This window comes from Symphalangus syndactylus, chromosome 19 (assembly GCF_028878055.3).
Source record: "Symphalangus syndactylus isolate Jambi chromosome 19, NHGRI_mSymSyn1-v2.1_pri, whole genome shotgun sequence".
Lineage (NCBI taxonomy): Eukaryota > Metazoa > Chordata > Mammalia > Primates > Hylobatidae > Symphalangus > Symphalangus syndactylus.
In genome coordinates, this window is record NC_072434.2 from 86212790 (window position 1) to 86228894 (window position 16105).

Sequence of the window (16105 nt, forward strand, 5' to 3'; positions counted from 1 at the left end):
GCGCGATCTCAGCTCACTGCAAGCTCCGCCTCCCGGGTTCACGCCATTCTCTTGTCTCAGCCTCTCCGAGTAGCTGCGATTACAGGCGCCCGCCACCACGCCCGACTAATTTTTTATATTTTTAGTAGAGATGGGGTTTCACCGTGGTCTCCATATCCTGACCTCGTGATCCGCCCGCCTCGGCCTCCCAAAGTGCTGGGATTACAAGCGTGAGCCACCACGCCCAGCCTAGAGAGACATTTTTTAATGCTGCACACCCAGTGTCACTCAAATTCTCTCCCACCCCTAGCCCCAGGGAGTCGTGCTCCCTCAGTTCCTCCTTACAGTTGCTGGGTAAAGGAGGCTGCATGGATTCTGAAAAGCAAGTCAAGAGGAAGAGCTGCTGACCTAAAAGTACTGTAGAAAACTGAGAGCAAAGGCTAAAGAAAAGGATGGCAGCATTTAACACAGACAGAAAAGGATACTTCCTGCCTTTTTCCTGGCTCACACTATGACTTCGACATGAAGTTTTGGACTGAGTGGTTCTGCCTAGAAGCACGCCATCAGAGGACACATCAAGGAGCCAGTGAAAGAGAAGCGATGGCCCAGTGCAGGAGAAAGCAGTCACATACTCGCATGTCCTTTTCTCCTCTTTACTGAGGAGAAGGTAAACCAGTGGCACCAGGAGCTGGGATTTGAGGGGCTGCAACTAGGCTGTGACCGGCCTGAAGAAGCAAAAGTCAGGAAAGCTTAGAAGGTCAAGTCCAAGCCACTGTCCCTTCAAGAGGGTGACAATCCAGCTCAGGGAAGATAAATACCAGCAAGGGGTAGAGGCACTCCTGGAGCCACAGCTCAAAGATGGAGGGAGAGGGCAAAACAAGACAGGACCAAACAAGAATGAGGCAGGGTGACAGCTAGAAAATAGCCCACGTCCCTTTCCAAGCAAACAAACCACACAAGGCTTCTATGCGCAGTGAAACTTCAAGATGAAGGGAAGGGACAAGAGGTGGGGATGTGGGAGAGGGGTAAGGACCTAGGATCAGCTACAGGGTATAAAGCCAACAGATACCCAGGAATCCAAGACAATTCAAATCAAATATCACATTCAAAGGTTGCATTGAGATGATGCATGAGGTTTGCTTCGAAATAATGGAAGGAGGACGCACAGTGTATATATTAAACAAAACTAGACCTTTAACTTCAAATACTGGTATAAAAAGCTATTTTGTAGCCAGGCATGGTGGCAGGCACCTGTAATCCCAGCTACATGGGAGGCTGAGGCAGGAGAATTGCTTGACCCTGGGAGGCGGAGGTTGCAGTGAGCCAAGATCGTGCCATTGCCTTCCAGCCTGGGTGACAAGAGCAAGACTGTTTCAAACACACACACACACACACAAAAAAAAAAAAAAAAAAAAGCTTTTTTTTTTTTTTTTAAATTCAGAACACTTCCTTCTAAATGGAGATGACAACAGCTAGAAATTGACAATGATTTTCATGAAACATACCAGTTAGCATGGTTAGTGAAGAAGAACACTTCTCATTCTGTACCTCAAAATTTTCTCTCAATTTATATCTAAATAGAAGTATAAGGGAATATTCAAGAAAGAGTGATGTGGTAGCAGAGCATCCTTTATGCCATGTTTGAGAGCAAAATCAAATGATGTTTCTTTCCCAACATTAACATGTTTAAATAAAGGATAATTCTATCCTTAGAGCCTAGGATCTCCTCTTTATAGTTTTTATTATCAATATTTTATTTATATTATCTTACAACAGCCCTGGGGGAGAAGCAGAGCAATACTACTATGCTCATTGTATTGAAGAAAATAAGGCCAAATGAGATTGGAAGAACCTGGCCAAAATCCAACGGCCATAGTGAGTGAAAGAAAGTGAAACTCAGAACTTCAAACCCAGGTCTTCAGACTCCAAACCCAGGCCCTTTTCACTATCCTAGGCAACTTAGTCCTTGGTTTCCTCCAGTTGCCAGCTTGGTGTTTCACACTGGTAATCTGCCTGTTAGTCTTTGCAACCTTGACTTAACAAGTGATTGAAATGTAGTCTTGTGGTATTCTGGTATTCCAGAATATGATGCTATTTTTAAAGAACCAAGTATTCTTTTGGTATTTTTCTTGATGTAGTGCCATTATTTTGGTATTTAAAAATCTAAACTCTGAATTATGTGCATTATGATGTATATTCAGAGAGTTATATACCACATTTAAATTTCATATCAAATTAAGCTGCTTTTAAATAGAAAGCATTCTGACTACACCACTTCCCTTTTAAAACTTGTTCAAAATGTTATCTGGCATTAATTCCAGTTTCCTAAATGACTAGTAAGACTGAGTGTGTTAGTCCATTTTCTTTGTTATAAAGGAATACCTGAGACTAGGTGATTTATAAAGAAAAGAGGTTTATTTTGGCTCACAGTTTTGCAGACTAGGAAGAAGGGTGCCAGCATCTGCTTCTAGTGAGCCTCTGGAAGCTTCCAATCATGGTGGAAGGTGAAGGGTGAGCAGACATATTAAATGCTGAGAGAGCAAGAGAGGGAGGGAGGTTCCAGGCTCTTTTAAACAATCAGGTCTCAGGTGAACTACCAGAGCAAGAACCCACGCATTACCATGGGGATGCCACCAAGCCACTCATGAAGGATCTGCCTCCACTTAAGTCCCACCTCTAACACTGGGGATCACATCTCAACATAAAATTCAGAAAGGACAGCGAAACCATTATCACTGAGCATTCTTTCTTTTTTTGAGATGGAGTCTTGCTCTGTCATCCAGGTTGGAGTGCAGTGACGTGATCTCGGCTCACTGCAAACTCCACCTCCGGGTTCAAGTGATTCTCCTGCCTCAGCCTCCTGAGTAGCTGGGGTTACAGGCACCCACCACCATGCCTGGCTAACTTTAGTATTTTCAGTAGATATGGGGTTTCACCACGGTGGCCAGGGTGGTTTTGAACTCCTGACCTCAGGTGATCTGCCCATCTCTGCCCCCCAAAGTGCTGGGATTACAAGCATGGGCCACCGCACCTGGCCTCTTTTTTTATTTACAGTATTTTTATTTTCCCCAGAGTCAGTTTTAGTCTAATCAATTTCCAGAAATCTCAAATGGAATTTGACTGTTGTGGGGGTAGTGGGTGAGGAGAGGGCCTTAAGGAAAATGTAGAAGGATAGAAGTATTAGGGAGAAGAGGGGAAGAAAAGACGAAGAAATTTCCAGATTACTGGTTCTTCTTCTCTTATTTCCTGAGAGCACCAAATTCATTTTCTTAAAAATAGACTGTTCTCTCCTAAGATAATTTATTTTAACTTATTCACCAATTTATCCTTTTTAGAGAGATTTAGGCTGGCAGGGCAGAAGAACAACAGTCCTTGGTCTGGCTGTCTCTCAGGTTCATTATTTTCTCAGAACAAAGTATAGAAAATGATGGCACCATGCTGATGGTATCTTTTCATAAAATACTGCTAGTAATACCAGCATTAGTGCCAGTATTTCAGGGTTATAAAAATAAATATGACGAGTTTTGCCATTTTGTTCCAATGTTGCAGCTACTAAACCTGATGGCTTGAAGTTCCAAACCAAGTACCGTGGCTTCTCTCCAGGCCTGTTGTGTCAGACCAGCCATCAAAGCTGTCAAAGCCGAACACGCGTGGCCCTTACCAGAGCTCCCAATCCAACTGCCACAGGGTGAATCCTGCTCTACTGTGACATGTTCTTGCTCTGGCTGGGGGAAACTCAAATTCTGGCATTACTATCCTCATTCTCAATTCTGGATACTTTCATAAGTTAAAGAGAGTTAAGGCTGGGCGCAGTGGCTCACACCTGTAATCCCAGCACTTCGGGAGGCCAAGGCAGGTGGATCCCCTGAGGTCAGGAGTTCAAGACCAGCCTGGCCTACGTGATTAAATCCAACTCTACTAAAAATACAAAATTAGCCAGGCACGGTGGTGGGTGCCTGTAATCCCAGCTACTTGGGAGGCTGAGGCAGGAGAATCGCTTGAACCCGGGAGGTGGAAGTTGCAGTGAGCCAAGACCACGCCCTGCACTCCAGCCTGGATGACAAGAGCAGAACTCATCTCAAAAAAAAAAAAAAAAAAAAAAAAAAGGCCAGGTGCGGTGGCTCATGCCTGTAATCCCAGCACTTTGGGGCGCCGAGGCGGGCAGATCACGAGGTCAGGAGATCAAGACCATCCTGGCTAACACGGTGAAACCCCATCTCTACTAAAAATACAAAAAATTAGCCGGGCGTGGTGGTGGGCGCCTGTGGTCCCAACTACTCGGGAGGCTGAGGTAGGAGAATGGCCTGAACCCAGGAGGTGGAGCTTGCAGTGAGCCAAGATCGCGCCACTGCACTCCAGCCTGGGCGACAGAGCAAGACTCCATCTCAAAAAAAAAAAAAAAAAAAAAAAACATTATAATAATAAATAAAGTAAAGGGAGTTAAATATAGTGCAATAAATTTTTGCCAGAACAACCGTAATTTTCATCAGTAAGGGGGTGGTTAATTAAATCATGGTATATAATGCAGACATTGTAATTGTAAGTCATTAAAAGAGTGAGTTCCATTTACATGTACTGATAGCAAAAGTCAAGATGGGTTGCTAAAGTGAAAAGGACAAGTCTATTGTAAATGGGGCAGTTTTCTTGCTTTCTTTCTTAGATATCAGTGTATAGAAATGTCATAATTTTGTATGTTGATTTTATATCCTGCAACTTGGTTGAATTTGTTTATTAGTTTTAACTCATTTTTTTAGTAGAATCTTTGGAACTTTCTACATATAAGATTATGTCATCTGCAAACAAGGCTAATTTATGTAACTAAAACTCTATCACTGGTATCTGTCTTCTGTCTGGTTGGTTGTCTATTTCTGCATGAAAATGAATAAAAAGAGTGCTGGAGAATTTATTGGACTGACTAACAGAAAAGCTTAAATGCACATAAAATGAATTTAGCACATAAATAGACATATTTAGCATCCAACTTTTTAGAAATGTAAAAATAAATTTGGAAGCAAAACGTGAATGGAATGTAAAATACTTTTGGATAGGGGGAGCAGGCAGCCTGCCAATGCAATACCAGTGTAAAGCAAGCCAGCTGAGTGAGGAGGGGCCGCCAACAGAGTGAGGCAAACTGCCTGGCCCATTAGAAGGTGACTCTTCCCAACAGTGATGACATGCTCAGCGTTCTCCACCTTAACAATAGCAAAAGGTTTGTCATCTTTTGCTGACAGTCAGTTCATTACTGAGTCATATTCTATTAAATCCAGTGGTGCTCTCATACCTTTTTTCCCTTTCCTTTTATTAAGAGACAGTGAGAGTTCTTTCATCTCCGGCTGAGGAGAAATCAGAAGCAGGCAAGCGTGATCACTGTCTATTAGCAGCAGCGTTTGCTGGCAGCAAGAGGGGGAAGGGGTCCTCTGTTTTCCTGAGCAGCTGCAGCTGTGGGCTTAAAGGATGTGCCCACATAACTTGATTGATCATGTCAGTCACAATTTTAAGATTTTAGCCTGGAAGTTCAATGTAGGTGCCATCATATGAAAGATTTAACAGATGTTAATATCCATAGTGTTCATGTTCATTATATGTATTTGATTCTTAACTAGGTTTTCTAATTTTCCTTTTTAATGTATTCTAGATATTAATCTCTTGGTTTTTTTTTTTAACTTTTAAGTTCAGGGGTACAAGTGCAAGTTTGTTACATAGGTAAACTTGTGTCATGGAGGTTTGTTGTACAGATTATTTCATCACCCAGGTAATTTTCTTAATAACCGCCAAGAGCTCACTATACTTTTTTTCTGATAATCTCTCCCTCTCTCTCTCTCTCTCTCTCCCCGCTCTTTTCCTCACCCCCAACCCTGACTATTTTAATATATACCCAACCTTTACTCTGTATTCCAGATGTTTATTCTGTAAATAATGGTTCGATGTACAACAAAGATAAGTTTTGCAAACTTTACTCTTAGTATATTCTTACTTCTTAAAAATGAAGACAGAAAAAGTTTTAAATGCTATTATTATCACATGATGTGACTGTAATACTTGGAAATCCCAAGAGAAGTAACTCAAAAGCCTTATAAACAAGAAAAAAATTCAGTAAACTGGCTAGGTAAAAAGTTAGTGTAAAATAAAGTAGTAGCTTTCCAATATACAAACAACAATCAAATGATAGATACAATGTAACAAAAGATGTATATAACAGTGATTAAAATATTCTTAGGAATATATTTAACAATAAACATACAAGACCTGTATTAAATAATTTTAATCCTGTATAAAATTTAAAAATCTGCATGATTTTTTTTTAATTTAAAAAGGTAAAGTGAGAGGCTGGGTACGGTGGCTCATGCTTATAATCCCAGCACTTTGGGAGGCTGAGTCGAGGGGATCACCTGAGGTCAGGTGTTCAAGACCATTGACATGGTGAAACCCCATCTTTACTAAAAATACAAAAATTAGCCGGGCATGGTGGCACAGGACTGTAGTCCCAGCTACTCAGAGGCTAAGGCAAGAGAATCACTTGAACCACGGAGGCAGAGGTTACAGTGAGCTGAGATCGTGTCACTGCACTTCAGACATCAGAGCAAGACTCCGTCTCAAAATAAAATAAAATAAAAATGTAAAGAGATAAACAAGACTTAAAAGGAACTTAATGGGTTTTGACGCAGGAGTCTTAGTATTATTACATAATGACAAACATCCTCCCTAAACTAACACATACATTTTAAGTGATCAATAAAATAACAACAAACCTTTAAATGTAAGCTGTTTTAAAGTTCATATGAGAATAATAATAATAATATTTATGATTTTCAGAAAAAATATTCCAAAAAAGAGGGTACTAGTCCTTTCAGAAAGTTAAACATATTATAAAGCAATAGTAGCCAAAACGTCTAGTGTATCAATAGATATAAAGACCAATCAACAGGCTGGACACAGTGGCTCACACCTGTAATCCCAGCACTTTGGGAGGCCTACGCAGGCAGATCACCTGAGGCCAGGAGTTCAAGACCAGCCTGGCCAACTAAAAATACAAAAAAAATTAGCTGGGCGTGGTGTCACATGTCTGTAATCCCAGGTATTGGGAAGTGCTGAGGCAGGAGGATCACTTGAGCCCCGCAGGCTGAGGTTGCAATGAGCCAAGATCATGCAACTGCACTCCAGCCTGGGCAACAGAGTGAGACTCCATTGCCAAAAAAAAAATACTAATTAACAAAAGAGTCTAGACAGACGTACATGCATATAGGAAGGCAGATTATGAGAAATGGCCCCTTCAAATCAGTGGGGAAGAAGAACTGTCAAGACCTAAATTGGATATTATTGAGGAATCATCTGGAGAAGGAAAATAATTCTAGATATCAACCTCATAGATATCAAGAAATTCATCATTTCTTACATCAAAATGAATTTTAGCTGCATCAAAGATTTAAAAGTAAAATAAAAATTGGCTACTTAAAACTTTTAAATTCCTGCTAATAAACTCAGGAAAATAATTTTTGTACCATATAAAACAGACAATGGGCTAATTTCTATGCTACATAAAGATCTACAAATACTTTTTGTAAGTTTTACAATCAAAATAGGTAAACAGGAAAATGGGCAAAAGCACGATAATCCATTCACAGAAAATACAAGTAGTTTTAAAATAGAAAGATGTCAAACTTTTTACCCACAATAGGAGAAATGCAAATTAAAACCAGAGATTCTTTTTTTTTTCCTCCTACCAGATTGGAAAAGAATAAAATATTTGATTAAAAGCAATCTTGGGGAGAATGTGGTGGGAAAGGCATTCCCCTTGGGAATACAGACTGGTACTATCCCAGGGAAGGGCCATTTTGGCAGTATCTATACACATTAAAATGCTCATACCAGGCCGGGCGCAGTGGCTCACGCCTGTAATCCCAGCACTTTGGGAGGCCGAGGTGGGCAGATCACCTGAGGTCAAGAGTTCGAGACCTGCCTGGCCAAGATGGTGAAACCCCGTCTCTACTGAAAATACAAAAATTAGCTGGGCATAATGGTGGGTGCCTGTAATCCCAGCTACTCAGGAGGCTGAGGCAGGAGAATCGGCTGGAGTCAGAGGTTGCAGTGAGCCGAGATCATGCCATTGCACTCCAGCCTGGGCAACAAGAGCAAAACTCCATCTCACAAACACACACACACACACACACACACACACACACACACACACACACACACACTCTTTCCCATCTTGCAAGATAGCAGGTGAAACAACTGAGAAGCCAGATACCAAAGAGAAGAAACTCGAAGCCAAGAAGGCTGATGCTGGTGGTGAAAAATGGTCACCTCAAGGCTAAAAAGCCCAAGAAGGAGAAGCCCCATTGCAGCGCAATCCCGTCCTTGTCAGAGGAATTGGCAGGTATTCCCGACCTGCCGTGTATTCCGGAAAGACCGTGTATAAGAGGAAGTACTCAGCCACTAAATCCAAGGTTGAAAAGAAAAAGAAGAAGGTTTTTGCAACTGTTACAAAACCAGTTGGTGGTGACGAAAACGGTGGTACGCGGGTGGTTAAACTTCGCAAAATGCCTATATATTATCCTACTGAAGATGTGCCTGGAAAGCTGTTGAGCCACGGCAACAAACCCTTCAGTCAGCACGTGAGAAAACCGCGAGGCAGCATTACCCCCGGGACCATTCTGATCCTCCTCACTGGAGGCCACATGGGCAAGAGGGTGGTTTTCCTGAAGCAGCTGGCTAGTGGCTTGTTACTTGTGACTGGACCTCTGGCCCTCAACTGAGTTCCTCCATGAAGAAAACACCAGAAATTTGTCATTGCCACTTCAACCAAAATTGATATCAGCAATGTAAAAATCCCAGAACATCTTACTGATGCTTACTTCAAGAAGAAGCTGTGGAAGTCCAGACCAGGAAGGTGAGATCTTCGACACAGAAAAAGAGAAATACAAGATTACAGAGCAGTGCAAGATTGATCAGAAAGCTGTGGACTCACACATTTTACGAAAAATCAAAGCTATTCCTCAGCTCCAGGGCTACCTGCGATCTGTGTTTGCCCTGACAAATGGAATTTATCCTCACAAATTGGTGTTCTAAATGCCTTAAGAACCTAATTAAATAGCTGACTATAAAAAACAAACAAAAACAAACAAACAAACAAACAAAACTCATACCTTTGATCCATCAATTTCTCTTCTAGGTTTCCATTCATAAATCATATTTTCACAAACAAAATAGAAGTACACAGAAAATCACTGGATTATTGTTTTTTATAGCCAAGGACTGAAAATAATCTAAATGTCTTTCAGTAGGAGACTAGACAAATCAACTATGATACATTCATCTGGTGGAATACTTTGTAACTTAGAATAAAGCATACCTCCTTCCTACCTAACTGACCTGAGATGAAGAGCAAACCATATTATGTTAAGTGGTTATCGGTGATGGTTGTGGCACTTTAAGGCAAGATATGGAACAATTTATATGGCATACTAGCATTTCTGTAAAAAAAAAAAAAAAAAAATCAGACATACCAATGGTAAGAAAGTGGCAATGACAATTAACTGGATGGTGACACTGGTAGGTGAGGAAATGGGAATGGGCTTAGGAGAGCAGAGTGCTTTCCAAAGAAACCCCTTAGTTGTGTGTGCATTTTCTATCTTGTGCACATACTTCTTATAAATGAAAATAAATTTAATTCATTAAAAGTTAAATAACTAAACTTTGTGAAATAACATATGGTATTTTTCAGTCCATCCTTGTAAATGTGCCCTTCCTGCTGTATGTACTGTTTCTATAGGTATTAAATCAAAAGCCAGCAGAAAACACATTCATTTGGAATATGTTCTTTATAATATAACTTGGCGTGTCTAAGATGTGTTTCCATTGATTTTTAAAAATTTTACCTTGTTTTCAATGCAAACATAAATCTTTTATTCATTTATTTTGATTGATGTAAAAATAACTTCTTTTTATAGCATAGGCTTTCATATTAGATATGACGTAGCTGCCCTACTTATGAAAGGGCACCCAGAAGCCAAGATCCCCGCTGGCAGATGCACCTTTGTAATAATAATAATAGTACCTTGCTTTTTATAGTGTTTTGCGTGTGGGCTATCATTTAATCGTGATCATTTTTTTCCAGGTCTAAATTATAAGCACCTCTGTCTGTATGTAAAGAACTGTTTTTCGCAGTTCTTTACATTTTCATAGATAAGAGAATTGCAGTCTTGGTATTGGCCCACCCTTCCTCCTTCCCTCCTTCCTTCTTTCCCTCCTTCTCTTCATCCCTCCCTCTGTAGATATGTCTGCTTTTGAGTGATAAACACGATTTTAAGAATAAGCCTCAGAGAAGAATCAACTTTCAATGTCTGCTTGTAAGCCAGCTTGGTTCTTAAGCATGGTTATTTCCTACAGATCACCTCATTGGAATTAAAACAATGGATTTTTTTCAGTTTGGGAATTCTTTTCCACCCAGTTATCTGTGCAGGAACCCTACGGAATGGGAGGCAGGGTAGCCCCATCTCCTGGTTTTTCAGAGCAAAGAGGAAAAGGGAGAAAAAGCATTATTGTTTGCTGTTTCTTGTCACTTACTTTTTTGTTTGTTTGTTTTCTTTTTTTTTATGGAGTCTCGCTCTGTCGCCCAGGCTGGAGTGCAGTGGCACAATCTCGGCTCACTGCAACCTCCGCCTCCCAGGTTCAAGTGATCCTCTTGCCTCAGCCTCCCGAGTAGCTGGGACTACAGGCGCCCGCCACCACACCCGGCTAATTGTTTGTATTTTTAGTAGAGATGGGGTTTCACTATGTTGGCCAGGATGGTCTCGATCTCTTGACCTTGTGATCCATCTGCCTCGGCCTCCCAAAGTGTTGGGATTACAGGCGTGAGCCACCGTGCCCAGCCTCTTGTCACCTACTTCTTATTTAATGACACTAAATGTGTATTTTGAGTAGAAGCTGGACCTTTTTTATTTCTATTTTAGTTTTCTCTTTCTTCTAAGTTAAATTTTTAAAACATTTTAAACTGTTTTATTTGGATTTTCTGCTTTCATTTTGTTTTCCACTAAAAACAGCTTTGAATCCTCTTTATATAACTTATTGTCTTTGAAAATAGCCTTTCTTTTTGTCCAGATTCTTCTTTCTATATCATTTCTAGACATCTAATTTAAATAGAAATTAGTTATTTTCTGTAAGGCTTTTTTTCAGCCAGTTTCTTCCCATTCAGAGAGGAAAAAAATAGGAGATTTAGGAAGGCATGCCAGTTTCTTTCAAGCAAGTGTTGGCCTCTAGTGGATCAAAAGTGCAACACACTTTCTGTCTACTTTGGCATTCTGTGAAGAACTCCATATTTTGGGGAAACAATAAAACAGATTGCTAGTACTGAAGAAAAAAAGGAAAATACACTTCCTTTTGACAAATAGCATAAATTAATTGATAAAAATGACAAAATAGCATTAACAGAATTTGCTACCTGATAAATTTAAAACTTAGAAGTATAAAAATACATCATAAATAAAATTCTAAGTCAAATAACAAACTGGAAAACACTTCTAATAAATATGACCTACAGATAGCAAAACATTTTTAATATATTCAGAGTTTTTAGAAATCAACAAACTATAAGAATGGATAAGCTTTCGCATGGTTTCTACTTATAAGATCAACTTACAAAAGCCATAGCATTTCTCTGTAGCAGCAATAATCAACTAGAAAAATTTAAAAGGAGATACAATCTACAGAAATAAAACAATAAAATATATGGGGACTAACTGAACCAAAATATACAATATCTCTGGGGTTGGGGAAGCTTCTAAATGCCAGTAAAGGACACAGATGATTATATAAATATATGATTTAAAACAGGCTGATTTAATTTTCCAAGATGTCAAAGATTTTTGAGTTAGACTTAATTCACCTAAATCCAATTCAATCTCATTCAAACTTCCAGTTTTCTTTTAGATAAACTAAATAAATTTATTCTAAAATTTACCTGGAAGAATAAATGTCCATAAATAGGTCAACCCTTTAAAAAGAGTATAAAAACAGGAAGTGTCCTGTCAGATACTAAGACATAGAACAATGCCAATAATAAAAAGTATGAATTGTGAAGAACAAATAACTAGACCAATGAAACAGAATAGAGAGTTTAGAAACAGATCCATACACTCATGGGAACTTACGTATAATAAAAATAGCACCACTAATCAATGAAGAAAAGACACAGATTTTAAAACAGACAATGTTAGTGAAACTTATTCACGTATGGAAAAAAATAAAACTAGATTTCTACCTAACACCAAATAACAAAGGTGAACTTCAACAGACCAAAAACCTACATGTAAAAGGGAAGAAACTATAAAAATTAGTGGAAGGTAACATAACAGAATATACTGGTGATCTAGGGTGGGAAAAGACTTCTTAAACAAAATTTGCAAAGCACAAATCATAAGGGAAACAATAAATGTATTTAAATCAAACTTGGAAATTTCTATACAATAGAGGAATAATGAGCAAATTTAGCAGACACATGACAGAACAGGAGGAGACATCTCAAGGTCTAAAACTGATCTGCATCTAATATCTAGAATAGTTTTCTCCAATGGAACTTTCTGCAATAATGAGTATGTTCTAAATCTACACAGTCCAATATGGTAGCCACTAATCACATGTGGCTATTGAACACTAAATGAAAATAAGAAGCAGAATTAAATGTAATACACAGTACCATTTGATTTATATAAATTGAAAATGCATGTTTACAATAATACACATTTAGCAAGAACTCTTATAACTGAAAGAGTATTCACTGAACACACTAGGAAGCTTGGAAGCTTGCATATGTGTGTCTGTGGGGCAGCGGGAGAGGAAAATGGGAATCAGGAATCAGGATAAAAGGGAATGATGCTGATAATTTCCATGAAAAGAGGATATCATTTAACTCAATCCTCTGTAGCTGAGGTCTAACAAAAATGAAAAGAAAGAAAAGCCTTAAGAATCTAATAGAAAAAAAATGAACAGAATATAAAGAATTAACATACAAAATAGATGTAAATAAGAAAAAAAACACATGAAAGTCAATGTTCAATTTCTTATTATCCAAAGAAATAAAATGGAAAAGAAGAGTGAATAACATTTTCACCCATCATATAGTAAAAAAAAGAAAATTAGTAAAAATATTGTTCATTTTTGGGAGAATTTTCAAAGAAGCAGGCCTAAGACCCGGTATTTAAATTGACAAGCCCTTCCTGGAGGGCGATCTGTCAGTATATATCAAGAACATTAAAGATAAAAACAATCAAAGCTTTTAACTCTACAATTCCTCTTCAAGGAATTAATCCTAAGTAGATTACTGGATAAGAAAAAAAAAGTAAGTATGCCTACCATTAACAATAAAAGATAAATACAAGCCGAACACCCAATAATAGGTGCAGAGTTAAATCATTATGGGTCATTCAAAATGAAGGAATATATAATAGGACATGTTCAAAGAACATGTACTGCACAGGAAAACACTCATGAAATACTGACATATGAGAAAATATGCAACATTTTATTTATATCTATTATAAAGCCAAGTTTTTTTAAATATGCACACACACAGGCATTAAAAACAGTGCCAGGAAATACAGAAGATGTTAATAGTAGTTATTTCTGGATATAACAGTAGGATTACTGGAGATTTTTGTTTTCTTCTCGATACATTTCTGTATTTTCCTGTGGTCACTATCAAAAATATGTGTTGATTTAGGGGGCATGGAGGCATCTTAACTTGCAATAAGTGGGTAATTCGAGAAAGAAGGACGTGACATTTAGTCTAAGCAAAAATACTACCTAAGGATGACAAAGTAATTCCTAGCATCAGTAGGAGCCAGACCTTTACAAAATACACAGGAGAAAAGAAAGGTGGGCAGGACCCGTGGTCCACGAGGACTCCCACTGCTACAGCCAGATCTTTCAATGCGGCTGCAATGTGCCAGCAAAACCTAAGCCATAGACGGTCTGCGTTCTGCTCACGTTCACTCGCAAAAGGTCACCTAAACTGAGGATTTTTTGATGAATAGAGCCAGTGCCCTTTTCAAGAATGAAGGTGCTTTATATATAACTACAATTTCTACCCAAAACAAGATTTCTAAGTAGTTCTGATCATTTCTAGGAAGCTGTATAGCAGCATTTCACAAGTATGAGTTACAGATACCTGAAGGTTACCTGAAGGTTTGAAAAAGTCATTATAATAGTTGCAGAGTTACTGAAGATTGGCTTATAAAGATAAAATGGCAATGAGATTAAGGGACTTATATCTGAGTTACACAAGCCCAGAAATGCTTTTGCCAAAAAGGATTTACGGAATTTTACAGGATTTACGTAATTTCACACTGCCTTACAGGAATTTTGATGTGGAAAACCTAAGTTTATGCCTAAGGGAGACAGATACACAGTGGAATGTAGTGGGTTCACTGTGACTAAGACATTTCTTGACCCAAGCCTCTGAGGTGACGATCTGGTCTCCTGTGAGCAGAAATATCTCAGCCTAGAGAGATCAGCTGTAGGTGGTGTGTATAGAAAAGGAATACAACTCCTAAACAACTCTTGATAGTTAATGAGCTCAAATTTTCATTTTAGAAGAGTAATAGGGTTTATCAGCAGTGGTAGTGGACAAAGGTCCTACCAACAAGGATACTAGACATCATAAAGGTACTCACAAAACAGTAGTGGAGGCCAGGTGTGGTGGCTCAGGTCTGTAATCCCAGCATTTTGGGAGGCTGAGATGGGAGGATCACTTGAGGCCAGGAGTTCGATACTAGCCTGGTCAACATAGCCAGTACCCCATCTCTTTTAATTTTTGACTTAAAAAAAAAATAAAAGAACACTGAGCATCTCTTAGATGGAAAAGGGAGATCCCAGAAAGTAGGGGAGGGAACAGCAAGGAAGACTAGAGGGCACCAATGTGAGAACAAGTCAGCTACCTGTCCTAGTCTTGTGATAAAACTGGATCATAAAAAATTAGTAGAATAAATGAGATTTGCTTCTAGTTTCATTTTTAAAAAGAAAAAAACAATAGAAATTAAAAATACATATCACTTTATTATAGACTGAGACACAAAGATTTATGAAAACCTACATATTTTATAAAATTATATATTTTTTAGTTTATGAAAACAAAGCAGAGTAAAAGTGAGCTCTATTACAACCTGGTAAGATTTTTTGAAAGCTAAATAAACAAATGTTTAGAAAATGAATTTTTATTAATACAGGGAGATGATTCATAATGAAACAGCTCAAAAAAGCAGAAGAATGTTGCTCAAAGTTCAGAGGAAAAGACAGTAGGAACTTTAGAGCTATGAGTCCCTCTGTTTGCAAATGTGGAGCAAAAACTCTGGAGCAAAATGGCACCCTTGGATGTCATGACTGCCCACAAAGCTGGAGGCCCAGGACCTGTCAAGCAAGATCATGTCCAGTGACATTTAGTTTCGTCGAGTAAGACCTACTTCATCCTTGTAATCACTCACTCTATAACTGTCTAATAAACACTTTCCATGTACCGAGCCCTTTGCAAGGTTTAACAAGATCACTGTTTCCCAGTGCTCTGATGTTGGAATTTGCCACAAGTCTAAGAAAGGTGTTTTTAGGGTGTGAAAAAAACCTTTCCCAATGCCCGCTTCCATACTGGGTCTCCCTTCCTGCCGAAGAAGATTTAATTGTTTTCATAGTACTGTGTTCCCATTTCTGTTGTGATACACTTTTATTTCATAGTAAGCTGTTTGGTGCTTCGGGTCTGTCTCCCCTCTAAGCTGAGCTCCTCAGGCACAAGGGCAACGTTCATCCTTGTATTTGTGGATCTTAGGGGGTGTCTTGCACATTGTAAGCACTCTGTAACCATTTGGCAATATTCAGCTCTGCCTATAGGCCTGTGGCTCTTCCAGCCTCAGTTTCCTGATGAGTGAAGTGGATCTGACAATACCTCCTGCTTCACAGAGTTATAATGAGAATCGAGCAAGAGTCCTGTGGCAGCCCTTGGCACAGGCAGGTACTTGCGGTGACACAGGTCTTCTGGGCATTCAGCCCTTCCTCTCCTGGTAAAAGCACTTTGTTTTCTTTTGGGAAATCCCCTTTTTACTATTCTTATGCCATATGGTTTCAGTGTGCTAAAGTCTACCTG

General features: G+C 39.0%; 1 protein-coding gene and 1 pseudogene across 1 annotated transcript in view; one reads left to right on the top strand and one right to left on the bottom strand.

The window, feature by feature from the left end:
• Nucleotides 1-16105, bottom strand: part of LOC129458870 (uncharacterized) — a 184557-nt gene that overhangs the window by 160390 nt on the left and 8062 nt on the right. The window lies entirely within an intron of this gene.
• On the top strand, nucleotides 1129-9048 carry LOC129458298 (large ribosomal subunit protein eL6-like; annotated as a pseudogene).